This window comes from Nanorana parkeri, unplaced genomic scaffold (genome assembly GCF_000935625.1).
Source record: "Nanorana parkeri isolate BGI_ZX_2015 unplaced genomic scaffold, ASM93562v1 scaffold388, whole genome shotgun sequence".
NCBI lineage: Eukaryota > Metazoa > Chordata > Amphibia > Anura > Dicroglossidae > Nanorana > Nanorana parkeri.
Genome location: NW_017306656.1, coordinates 854,282 through 868,256, shown reverse-complemented (window position 1 = coordinate 868,256; position 13,975 = coordinate 854,282). Strand labels below are relative to the sequence as shown.

Below are 13,975 nucleotides of genomic sequence, written 5' to 3'. Positions count from 1 at the left end.
ACACACATTTTTGACTGGGTGTCTCACCAGTCAGCATGACCGGACTATAGCCTTGCAATTTATGTTAACATTTTTTGGGGACAGATAGCTTTCTTCTGGAGGTATATTATCACCACTGGGGGGGTGATTTTTTTACTATATAATGAAATAAGTACAGTACATTTTTTACAAAAATCAAAGTTTCCCTACGTTATGTTATAAAACATCTATTCTTACCCATATTTTTGGTAAAACATAAAAGACGGGGTCACGTCGGGTAAATAAGACACCAAACATGTCAAGCCTTAAAATTGCGCACGCCTGCAAAATCGAGCAAACCGAAAAATTGGCCTTAGGCGACGCTTAAAACGCTTTTACCGCTCATCAGTTTAGTGTTATCAGTAATTAATGGCCCTAAAATTATTGCTCATCCTCCGACGTTTGCGGTTATATGTAACATGTGCGGCACAATCGTTTTCGCACGTAGGCACACCCGACGCATATCTACATGTGTATGTGGGGGACTTAAAAAAAAAATTCTCTTTTTTAATGCTTCTTTAATTTTTGTATTACTGTATTACTTGTAATAATTTCTGTATTACAAAACCCGCTCATACATGTCTTCATGAACCTTGCTTTGTGCACTGGTGCGCAGTCATGTTGGAACAGAAGGGGCCATCCCCAAACTGTTCCCACAAAGTTGGGAGCATGAAATTGTCCAAAATGCCTTGGTATGCTGATGCCTGAAGACTTCCCTACACTGGAACAAAGGGGCCAACCCCTGAAAAACAACCCCACAACATAATCCCCCCTCCACCAAACTTTACACTTGGCACAATGCAGTCCATCGGATTGCCAGACAGAGAAGCGTGAGGCGTCACTCCAGAGAACATGTCTCCACTTCTCTAGAGTCCAGTGGCGGCGTGCTTTACACCACTGCATTGCACTTGGTGATGTAAGGCTTGGATGCAGCTACTCGGCCATGGAAACCTAGTCCATGAAGCTCTCTACGCACTGTTGTTGTGTCAATCTGAAGGCCACACAAAGTTTGGAGGTCTGTAGCTATTGACTCTGCAGAAAGTTGGCGACTTCTGCATGCGCTGACCCTCCGTTCTGTCATTTTACGTGGCCTGTTGCTGTTGTTCCCAGGTGAGTAGCTGTTGTTCCCAGGTGCTTCCATTTTGTTACAATACCACTAACAGGTGACCGTGGAATATTTAGTAGCGAGCAAATTTCACAGAACACCTGAATCCAATGGATTTGGAGGGGTGTCCCAATACTTTTGGTAATATGGTGAGAGTTTTTTTTTTTTGTCTTATCTTTTGTAGACTTAGGCATTTGTACATTTATTGTTGGTTGTATTCGGGGTAAAACAAACTGTTATCTTTGTTTTACCGAGGTTTGGTTTTATATGTTTGTTGCACGTGTAGGACATTTTCAAGACCTTTTTTTCTTCATCCTGTGATAGAAAGCTATTAATGTCAGTGTCACAGTTAGGAAATTCACTCTCTCCAATGCCAATTCCCTCTCTCCAATGCCGTTATAGCCCAAACTTTCTTTTCCGTAGCTATGAAGTGGGAAAGGGTTAGAACCTCCTTCAAGTTTTACAGTTGCTACATGGACAAGAGGCAAGGAGAAAAATCTTCCAATGGGAACCCTGACAACCATGATTAATATAATTCTTTGTAAACTAGAAAGTAGGGATGTTCAGATACCAGGATTTGTATCGGTGCAGATACTTGGCATTTTCATGAGAACTACCAGGGTTGCAGCGGTTGCAGCTGGGACCTGGCTCTGGCGCTCCACCGCTGTCCTGCAATCATTAGTCTGTATTGTTTTAGAAAAACTGTCACATGACAATAAACAAAAATGCATCAGTAATTGGACAAGTATCAGTACTTGGTCTGGAAAAAATGGTATCGATGATAGATAGATCTATATATATTCAAATGATACAATAAAACAGGGATGTACAAATCCCAGGAGCCCCGTAGCCAATGCTTCTTAAAAATGACAGCTGCCTCCTAACGAGTTCCTCTCTATTCTAGTCTTGGAGCTGGAAAAGTATCTGTACTTGAAGTTGTACCAAGCACAGCGCTTGGTATCTGAACATCCCTACTGGTAAGGCTTTTGGAAGGGCAGGTAGAATCCTGAAAAATGCACAGCAGGTAAAAATCTGAAGACACTCCAGTCCTTGGCAACAGCGAGATTTCGGCTGCTCTGTATTCCCCAGGATTCAGCCACAAGAAGTGTGACCTTGTGCTTGCCCTGGCACTACAGATGGAAGACAGGAGAGAGGAAAGTAAAAGAACAAAAACTTTTACAGGTACATTTTACACCTACTAACTAGCAATTGGTGAAAGGGCCCAGACAGCATCTTACTGCAAGGTCTGCTTTAACAGGTTATCAATCCACCGCACCAAGCTCACTCCTGTGATGGACTACAATCTCACATATTTACTCATTTGTATTGATATTGTAGTCCATCAGGGGAGGGAACTTGGAGCGGTTTACAACACACACACACACACACACACACACACGGAACAAAAGTAGGCACCCTTCAGAAGGAAGGACAGTGTCAGCACCAATTCAGAGATGATTGGAGGATCTACAGCCGATACACAAATAAGATACATTTTTGAAGTAACGCGGAGATCCGAGAATGAGCCTCCAGCAGCCTGTCCCCTGCCTCTGACACCCCCCTATGATGCAGCAGTATGATGACGACCTCAGCCATACAGCCTAAACACCGCCTTCCTGCCGCTGTGGTGTGACCAGTAACCATTGCACACTGCCCGGACATCCCCCCATAACAGTTACAGCTCCAGTCCTCCAGCTGCTGTGTGCGTTGCTCTCCGCCCGCGTGTTTATGTTGTTTCAGCACAGTGATGCTGCACCTGTAGCCCCGCCCCTTCTCTGCAGGCCTCAGCCGCGTCCCTCACCCGTACTCGTCCACAGACATTGTGCGAAGCCACCAACAAGACTCGCCCGTTCCCTTGCTCTCCTGTCGGACCTCCCGTTCCCGCACTTCCCGTACCTGCCGCTCGGTCTCCCGCTAGAGCCCGGACTCTCCAGCACCTCCGGGTCCAGCAGCTCCGTCCCTCGCACTGCGCGTCAGCAGCCTGCCTGCGTCATCCACAGCACCAATCAACACACCGAGCATGTCCGGAAATAGCCAATAGGTGAGTGGCAGGAGGCGGGGGGGAGGGTCTATCTGCAGGTAAGGAGAGGATGCGGACCAATGGGAGGCGGTGACCTGTGTGCTGGTAGTCAGGTGGAGGGTTACCTGCTTGTTTCCAGGCACCGCACACATAGACAGACTACTATCAGTTGTGCTTGGGATACATGACGGCATTTCCGGATGTTTCTTCTCATTATCACAGCGATCAGGGAATACATCTACTGAGGTGCATTGTGCTTCCGAGCAATAAAGACGTTTCAGAACTGTGTGATGTTATTAAATGGGGGTATGGCTTGTTTTATTTGTCTGCTCAGCTTTACCTTATAAGACCTTCTCTGCTTGGCTGCACGAGATGTTCTAAAGGATTTAAAGAGTATGTGCGGCACAAACTTTGTTTTTTGTTTTGGATAGGGTAGGGTTCATTTTTTTCGCTGCTTGCATACCATTGGGGGAGATTTCACTTCACTTCCTGCCCTAGAGACACACCAGGAAGTTGGTAATGGTCACTAGTCATGATTGGGGGCTTGGTGGGAGCCCAGTTGCCAGAGGTTGGCCAAAACTGTGACTGATGCACCCTTTCCCCTACTGGTCAGTTGCAGTACATGGGGATTCCCTGCTTCTGTGTGACAAATGGCTGCAGGGCGGGGAATCCCACGGCCCAATTTATTGGGCCAGGAAGGGGGTCTCCGTCACAGTTTTGCACAGGTTTGGGTGAACTGGGTTTGCGCCAAGGCCCCACACATCACTAGTAATCACCAAGTACAGAGCGTGAATCTCCCCAATATACACAGACCGCAATAAATCTTCCCCCTTCTATCAAAAACAACAAGACTTTGCCTGGAGGTACACCATAAAGTGACCCTGTCACCACATGGGTATTTATTTTGTGTTAAAGCTCCACCACGTTACTGCGTCAGTTATAGAACACTTCTGGGTGTGTGGGATACCTGCTCCCCCCCCCTGTGCATGCTTTGGTTCTTCCCAACGGCTCATATGTCCTGTGGCGACATACAAACCAGCGGGAGGAAGCACAGCATGCAGGGGGGGAGCAGGTATGAACCACAATCAGAAGTGTCAGCTAACTGCAGCAGTCGGGGGTCAACAACATTGTAGTTTTAACACATGGGCCACCAGAAAGCTACTGTAAGTACAAATGATCTTCTTTGATAGGTTGTCTTGATTTTACTTACAACCATGAAGGGACATGGTCACTTGAGTCCCTATACACACCATGGCGTTGCACGAATGTGCATCGTGGTGACGCTCCTTCGTATGCGTTTGCTTCCTGCATTTGGAGTGTGTTCCCATAGATTTCAATGGGCTCCTGAATGCCCACCAAATGCAGGAAAGTAGTGCATGAAACAAATCTGCAATATGCATTCCGCATTTATTCCCACCCATTCGAACACGCAGGAAAACCATGCTTTTGCCCAGCTACATTTGGAGTGCCGTTCTCTAGTGATGGCAAGTCAAGCGTGTTTGGCATCTTTGACGCATTCCATGAAGGCACATCAAAGCACGTGGGTTTTCCCGTGTTTGGCGCATGTTCACAGAACGCGACGCTGTGAACGGGGCCTTGAGGTGTATGTAAAATCTATAGGGGGAATAAATCAAATAGAAAACCAGCTGCACTCCTTACCGGAACAATGGAAGCACTGCAACAGCAGGTGGGTGCTTGTAGCGACCACGGACGGCACCGTGTATAGTACAAGAGTGGAAAGTAAATGTCACCAGCACACCAAAAGTATTTCAGCAAAAGTCAGTTTATTGACACATTGCCATTCAGTACAAGCGCTTTTTGGGGCCCCTTCATCAGGCTCAGAATGATGAAGATGATGGTGTGTTGTAAGACTGTGTCATTCTGAGCCTGATGAAGGGGCCCCAAAAAGCGCTTGTACTGAATGGCAATGTGTCAATAAACTGACTTTTGCTGAAATACTTTTGGTGTGCTGGTGACATTATCTATAGGGGGAATTCATGAAAACCGGAGCAGACAGTTTTCCTATGGCAACCAATCAGCTTCTCTCTTCAGTTTGTTCAGTTAAGCTTTGAACATGAAACAGAGAAGCTGATTGGTTGCCATGGGCAGCTGCTCCAGATTGTATAAATTCCCCTTATGATTGCCATCCTGCCTCGCTGTATGTAGTTATTTAAGCAAAATCGTTTTTTGAATCTGAAAGTTTTCTACCTGAAGATCTGCCAGTAACAGCACTTACTGGAAAATAGATTTAAGGCCTATATATACACTATGGCGATGTTGTAAATGCACGCTATTGCACAAAGTATGGTGACGCACATTAGGTGCAGAGGTGCGTTGCTATTGATTTCCAGTGGCACCCAACACAGCTCCCGGTTGGCAGACATTACCATGATGTGCAACAACGTGGTAGTACAACAACGTGCTTTGCAGTAAAGGAATGCTTGCACAATGCACGTCTGCTGGGAGGTGCATTGGAGTGCCATTGAGGATGAATGGCAGTGGACCTAGCATGCAGTGCCATGTGCTTTGCGTGTGTTAAATGTATGGTTCCTGTGCATTTATTTGGACGCTGTAGTGTGAATAGGCCCTTCAGAGCTAAAGACTTCTGTATGATAGTTTATACAAGTACCAAATTCAGTTACTATGCGATACACAAATCTCATAAAGTAAACAAGAAACTTCCTTTACCTACCCAGACTAAGACAAATCCTACCTCATTTGTGTCTCACATGCTCCCCATCCCAGACACTGCAGCTCACAGTGGGAGGGTTTTCAGCAGCACAGACAGTGCTGCCAATCCAGACAGCAGTGGGCAGGACTGGGCACGACAGGTTTGTGAATGAAAAGAACTATAGAGCAAGACTAGAGTATACCCTTAAACATATAGACCAAGCCTTCTGGAACAATGTGCTGAAGACTGACCAATCAAAGCAAAAGTTGCTTGGTGACAAACTGAAGACAGCAGTTCAGAAGAGGAACCTCGTCACAACTGTGAAGCATGGTGGTAGAGGTTTATGGTTTGGGGTTGCTTTGCTGCTTCAGGGCCTGGGCACTTGAAGTCATTGAGTCATATATTCTGCATCATATCAAAGTGTACTTGATGAGAATCTGAGCATACCAGAAAACCACCAAAGAATGGCTCAAAAAGAAGAAATAAAGGGTAATGGAGTTCCTTTGTCAAAGCCCTGATCTAGTTCCCATTTAGATTTTGTAGGGCTATATTTCCAACCTCATCTGAAAAATCACCCGAATTGTCCTCTCCACTACTCCCAAGACCTCCTATTCCCTTGCAAGCTCCTCCAATGCCACCTCCAGAACATCTCTAGAGACTCTTCCCTCCTCTGAAACTCCCTACCATAACCTGTCCTACTGTCTCCTACCCTGTTTGCCTTTTGGCGATCCCCGAAAAGTCATCTCTTCAGGGAAGCCTATTTGACCTCCACCTAACAACTGAACTTTTACTTTCTCATGTAACTCATGCTCACACAGCTACCACCTTTTGTATTATTTACCCCTCCCTTTTAGATTGTAAGCTCCCACAATCAGGGCCCTCCTTACCATCTTGTCTTGTATTGTGATTGCATTGTCTCCCTTTATATTGTAGAGTGCTGCGCAAACTGTTGGCGCTGTATAAATCCTGTATAATAATAATAGGGGGATTTTGAAATGGACACTTCATGCAAGACAGTCCACAAACTAGCAACTGAAGGAATTTTGCATGGAGAAGTGGAGTCAATGTCCAAGACTAGTGGGTAGTTATACAAAATGTCTACAAAAAGTAATTTCTGCTGCAGGAAGCAGTGCCAACTACTGATGCCAAGGGTGTACTCACATTTCCCACAGTGCAACATTACATCTAATTATATTTTTGTTGAATAAATTATTGAACAGGCTCATTTGTCATGCGTTTTTATTGAAGTACAGTATATCACCTTTAACTGTAGACACAGCCTGAATAAAGAGCGAATGTTTGCCTGTTCAATTATGTTACAATAACAATTACATGTGGTGCCATTCAAACAGAACTATGGCCCAACCTTTTTTTTGCCATTGTTCTTTTTAGGGTCACAGAAGGACATTTAATGTTCTCCTGTGACCCAAAACTCAACATACAGTATAGCAAGCTATTGCCGACTATATGCTGATACCACAGAGCCGTGCTGCAGACAGGAAAGATCCTGACAATATTGTCAGGATCCACCCCACTGCCTGATTGACAACTGGCTCTGCCTCTCTAGAACCAGCGGTGCCCGCCTCCTCCTCAGTCTGTTCCTCCAGTCAGCATGGGAGGAACAGGGAGGGGGGAAATCCCTGCTGGGCGCAGTGACTGACAGTCACCGCTCTCTGCAGGGAGAAGATCCTGAAGTGAGCGATCAGAGGTGTGTGGTTTGTGATCACTCTGTTCTCAATCAATAGAGCCAAACATATGACAGCTGCATTGTCACACGTCGGCTCTAACTATGGGGATAAGTGTAATTTACTCTCCCAATAATTCTACTTTCACACGCTATATAAATACCTGTAATAAATAAGTCGCATTCATAATGTATAGAGCACACTAACCCAGATAGCAAGCAATTGAGGTGCAAGTTTGAAAATGACTTGCTAAACTATTGCTAGACTTGCCAAGCTTCACAATTGTGTTGCACAATTACAGCAAGTCTGCATTGCAAGTCTCCAGATCAACATGCTTTGCAAAAGTGCAGCGCTCTTGTTAAGACCTGCTGGACTCTTGCTGTAGATTTGCCAAGCAAATTTGCTACAAATTCAAAAAAGTGTCAACTAGAACTTGTGCTGCAAGTGTTCTGCAAGTCTACAACTTGCCAGGAATGTGTGCAGCAAGCAGTGGCATAACCAGAGTTATGGGCGCCTGGGGCAGAACATTCCCCCCCGGCAATATCTGGTTGTTGTACAGGGGCAATGAGGGCATGCTGGGACTTGTAGTTCCCTAGCTGATATGTTATGAAGCTGTATTTCCTTAGCCTGGTGGTCAGTGGGGGCTTCCTGGACCCTGGTTGTGGGGGTGCCTGCCGTGGACCCTGGTTGTGGGGAGGGTCTGCCGTGGACCCTGGTGCAGTGGTTATGCTTTGCGGCCGCCCGAACAGTTTCGTTTTCTCGGGCGGGAGCGCGCAAAGTGAAAAAGGTAAGTTTAAACCGCTGTTTTAGCTTTTTTTTTTTTTTAAACTGTTTGCCTATATCTACTGCTTGATAGCAGTAGATACAGGCAAAAAAACGCGTGGGTTCAGAACCCCTTTAACACGAATTACAATTTAACCCTCCCACAAGTTTGTAGCAAGTTATCCTTGCTATCTGGGAAGCTGTGTTGCCAAATAGAGTCTGATGTGCTTTTTCCTACTTTGATTATGCGTTGGCTTGCGAGCTATAGTCTGAACAAGCTAAATGTGTTAATTGATTCCTATGTGCAACCAGTTTTATCTTCTGTTTTTTCCGATGGTTTTCCTCTGGGGAAAAATCCTGTGTGGCTGGTGAATACGTTTAGAAGGTGAGTGCTAGCAGTAAAGTGCAGTTCTGTGTTAGCCATTATTAGCAACAGGAGTAAAAATGTAGGCGATACCTTTCGTTTGCAAACTGAATAAAGTTTGGTTTGCAATCTTTCAACACTCAGGGGGCTATTCACAAAAGGGTGAAGAGTTTGGAGAAGGCAGGAAAAGTGAACAATCTAGGACAACATAGCTGAACCGGAAAGTGAGCTGAATTGTAGAATTTTTCCAAATTAGATATTTTAGCCTAGATTGTTCACTTCTTCTGCCTTCTCCACACCCTTCAACCTTTTGTGAATAACCCTGTAAGTTTCCTTCATCAGACATGGACATCTTTAGGCAACCTACCACCCTAAAGCACATGATTGATGGCAGCACCAGAAAGAACCCATGCAAGAACTGCACATCTTGCTTGCAAAAACAATGGCCTAAGACCTTCAGACACATTTACAACACTGACTTTGCCGAAATATCATTATAAAGTGACCTTCTGCTTATGTTGCGGTGACCATGACAACCTGTAAACAAAACAATTACTCAACTAGAGTGCTAGCTGCACATGCTCAAGATGGGGAAGCACATTGATTTGGGGACTGGCACAGAAATGCACTTAGTAAATGGTTGGACCACTGTATGCCATTTAAAATGGAGGCACTGCAGAGACCAAGCACACTAACAGTTTAACAGAATGCAAGGTAATGTTAGCCTGCATTCAAAGGACAGTATGGGGGGAATTTATAAAAACTGGAGCAGAAGAATCTGGAGCAGTTGCCTATGGCAAACAATCAGCTTCTCTCTTCAGTGAAGGTTTAAAAATGAAAGGTGGATGCTGATTGGTAGCCATGCACAACTGCCATGTTATAACGTTCTTAAATGTGCCTTCTTTCTAATTTACAGGATTAGGGTGAAGTTCCCCTTTAAATATCCTCTATTACAGTCACTTAATTCATATCAGTGCAAGGGGTGACCTCACTATTGTCCCCATGAATGGCATTACTTTTGCATAAAAAGTATCATGGCTCAACTTTATACCGAGGTGGAGCTTCTGTTTCCCATGTGTGTCTTTGTTACGAGTGAAGGAGTTCCTTCCATCCTAGAGATGGGCTCATTTTAACAAGCTACTTGGGGAATAGCAGGTGATTGACTCGCTTGGTTTAATAGTTATTCAACAATTGCATTATCCTTTTAGCATTTTTCTAGACCTCTTGCAACTACCAGGTTTACAAAGCACAAATTAATGCTTTGCCAGTATTGTGAAAGTGACATTTCTAACTGGAGATACATTTTACCTCTATCGGGAACAAGTTTTACATCATAGCTATATAACATTTTCTGAATATGAAGTGGTGTAGCTATAGGAGTGGAAGTATTGGACTGGCAGCATTAGGGGCGTAACTAGAATCTACATAGCAAAAATATGGGTCCCCAACAGAAAAAAATACCATTAATACAAGACCCTAATTTCCATGGCAGGTGATGGAGGACTGAAAAGGTTGTGGTAGTGATAACGAGGTAAGTACGATTCTCGGCCGGGAGACGAGCTGAGACGCAAGGTAAGTCTATGGACGCGTGCACCCGCATGCAGACACCGCTGGATCGGAGGGACAGAGCAGTCAGCGCTGGATCGGAGGGCCACCGCACCGCTGGAGGGACAGATGAAAACATCAGCAAAGAAGAAGATCGGAATAAGAGACATCATTTAAGGTAAGTGCTAACATTAACATGGGGGGAAGGAAATTTTTTTGACTTTAATGTCACTTTAATGGAATGATGCATTGTGGCATAGGGAATGCACAGCATAGCATATGGAATAGGATGGTGAGGAATAGGGAAACTTCAGCATGTTGTACCGAATGAGGATTGGCAGGACAGGGAATATACATCATGGCATATGAAATGAAGGGATGTGGAATAGGGAATATACAGCATGGCTTATGAAATGAGGCTTGGTGGCATGGGGAAAGTACAGCATTGCATACAGAATAAGGGGGTGCAGAATAGGCAATGCACAACATTGCACGGATGCTGCAGCAATTGGAATGTACATAAGAGTGAGATAGTGGAGCTGATAAGATAGAAGCTAGATAAGAGGATGACTTTATAGTTCATAAATAGCTGGTAGTGATGAGGTCCAAAGGCAGCTTGGAAACCAACACACGCAAGAAATGAATTGGAGAGCACAGTGGCCCACTCTCTAAGGTTTACAGTAGTGTAGAGAGCCCTGGTCAATGTGGGATTGTACTGCTGTTAGGGCAGATAGTCATGGAGCATGGATGCTCCACCGGTAGCAGCCAAACAGGAAAAATTGGGTAACTGTTCAGGCAATTTGGTAAAGAAAGAGATCTTGTACCACTGGCCTTATTTCGGCTTGCTATGGTAATAGCTACAAAACATATTTAGTTATGTGGTTATTTATTATGTTTAATACTGCATGGAAACATTAAAATATCTGGCAATGATATTTTGTGTTGCTTTTAATTGCTACATTTTATACAGTAGGTAGAAGACATATCCTAGCTTCCTAACTGATATTCACTGCAATGCTCGTAAGCAAGAGGGTATAGTAATACTAGCATGCGAAAGCAAATGAAAAAATGTTCCTGAATCACTGGTTTCATTACTAGATGCAATATTTATGCAAATGAAGACACATAATCCTGATTATGCCTAGTGTTTGTGCATTCAAATATGCTTTTCAGAATTCATAATGCTAAGTTTCTATTTGAGTAAACTTGTTAGAAACAATTATAACATAGCCCTAATTTTAGGTCTTTCAGAACATAAACTCTATTGGTATAAGGTCTGCCTGACAAAATGGGCCACCTTGCCCCAACCTCATATCCCCCCGCCCCCCCCAGCCGCCGCTGATGACAGCTATCATTATAAAGGGGACCGTCGGGGGAACCATGCTGATATAAGTTAATGGTCACAAAAGCGACCATGAGCTTATAACAGAAGGGAGAAAGCCACCGACATAAGGCTTACTGAGCTGGCCAGCTGGAAACAGTTGTGTTCCACCATAAGCCTTATGTCAGTGGCAGGGAAAGGGTTAAAGGCCCTCTGCACTGTGAAGCTGGAAAGCATTCAGTGGGTCTGGAGTTCTGTCTGATCCTAGATGTCTGCAGCCCTAACCCTCTCTCCTTGTTTTGCTGTTCATGGAATAAAGCATTAAAAAAGCCTTAAAGTGATTGGCGCCCAATTTTGCTTTTGACATTCCACATTCCGGGTAAGGACTCTGAGGTGAAATGTCAGCTCCTTCTGCTCCTAGATGTCAGGGGGGCGCTACACTTCTGCACACAGAGTGTAGAAAGAGAGCTAACACTGAACTTACCATAATGACAAACCTGATTTAAACAGTTAGGGACTACATAGCAACTACCAACTGTTAAGACAATAAACACCTTGGTTAGAGATATGTAATGTACAGCACAGCTAATATACTGTGGTGGTAAGGTGTATGTAACATAGAACATTCGATCAGAAGAGAAAATACCCTAAGAACATTTGATCAGAAGAGAAAATGCCCTAAGAACATTTGATCAGAAGAGAAATAGCCCAACAGAAGAGAAAATACACTGGGAACATTTGATCAGAAGAGAAAATACTAGGGATGCACCAATACTGGTATTTCAATATCGAGTACGAGTACCGATATCATTTCTGGTACTCGCCGATACCGAATACCAATACTGGAAGTCCCATTAAGGAAGCCAGGCAGTGTGTAATGACTCGCCACCCGGCTTCCCGATTAGCCAGGAAGCTGTCCCCATGCTTCTCGTCACTAGGTGACGAGGGACCATGGAGCCGGCTTCCTGGCCAATCAGGAAGCCGGGCAGCATGTAATGACTCGTTGCCCGGCTTCCTGATACCGGAAGTATCGGGCTAGGCATTGGAGCATTTGGGCGAGTACGGGCATATACTCGGCATCGGCACCAAAACTAGTATCGTTGTTGGTGCAGCCCTACAAAATACCCTGAGAACATTCGATCGGAAGAGAAAATAGCCCATCAGAAGAGCAAATACCCTAAGAACATTCGATTAGAAGAGAAAATAGACCATGGATATTCAATCAGAAGAAGAAATGCCCTAAGAACATTCAATCAGAAGAGAAAATACTCTAGGAACATTCGATCAGAAGAGAAAATAGCCCAAGAACATTTGATCAGAAGAAGAAATCCCTTTACAACATTTGATCAGAAGAGAAAATACCCTAGGAATATTCACTCAGAAGAAAAAATAGCCCATGAGCATTCAATCTGAAGAGAAAATAACCTAAGAACTTTTGACCAGAAGAGGAAAAGCCTAAGAACATTTGATTAGAAGACAAAATACCTTGATAGCATTCAATTTTGCCCAATTTGCAAAACAGCCACAGCTTTACACATTGTGGGAAAAATCCCTAAACTAATGAGGGAATGCTGGTTATTTTAGAATGTATATGCAGTTTAACTGGATAACTGGATGAATACAGTAGCTATGCAAATTTATTTTATAAACACACGCCTCAGTGCCATCCAGTTAGGGACTACAACTGCTTTAACTTAGGCAGATCACAATCAGGTCTTCATTTCTGCCAAACAAGGCCGTGTAAATCTCAGGACTGGATGGACAGAAAAACACATTTTGGCAGATAAAACAGCTCCCATATAGGCATTTCATCTGCGTATTTAGCTGTTTGCCTGAATTTCATGTCTGAAGTAAACTCATCATTCAAATGTACCTAAATGAGTAGGACAGGGCTAGGCACCCCAGCTGTGGAACTACAAGTCTCACAAATCATTGCAAGAATCTGACAGCCACAAGCTTGATGGGATTTGTAGTTTTAGCACAGCTAGAATGCCGAGGCTATCTACCCCTGGAGTAGGACACAGACATATAAAAAACTGTCCCTTAATGTGACCTAAAGGTTAAGTAGCCTGGATCACATTGTCTTCCAACAATATAATACAGAGGGTTGTGTTGTTTTTCGGCATCTGGGGGTGTATAGTGTTTTATATATATTTATATTTACTTTGGTCTCAATGCTGTATGGTGTGCAGCAGACATCTTCAACATTATATGGATAAATACGTTGTCCCTTCCTGTGGATTAAACGGAAATATCTAACCATCTTATCAACTAGACATGTGCGATTCGTTTCGTTCCGAATCGAAATTCGGACGAAATTTCGGAGATTCGGATGTATCCGAATTCAAAATTCCAGCTAAAACGAATGCAATCGAATTTCCGATTTCCCGATTCGTTAGCGGTAGTCTGGACGAAATTTCATTTATTGGGCGAAATTTTTTTGCAGCAAAATGACATTAGAAATTGTTTACATTTATTTTTTAC

The 13,975-nt window shown here is 44.0% G+C and overlaps 1 protein-coding gene across 2 annotated transcripts in view; it reads right to left on the bottom strand.

The window, feature by feature from the left end:
• PJA2 (praja ring finger ubiquitin ligase 2) overlaps window positions 1-3,257 on the bottom strand; it is a 32,308-nt gene extending 29,051 nt beyond the window's left edge. The window contains exon 1 of one of the 2 annotated variants that reach the window (XM_018559315.1): window positions 3,020-3,257. The gene's annotated coding sequence lies outside the window, so the exon portion shown is untranslated. The remainder of the gene's footprint in view (window positions 1-3,019) is intronic. The other variant, XM_018559314.1, reaches the window with a different exon arrangement.
• Window positions 3,258-13,975: the final 10,718 nt, after the last annotated feature.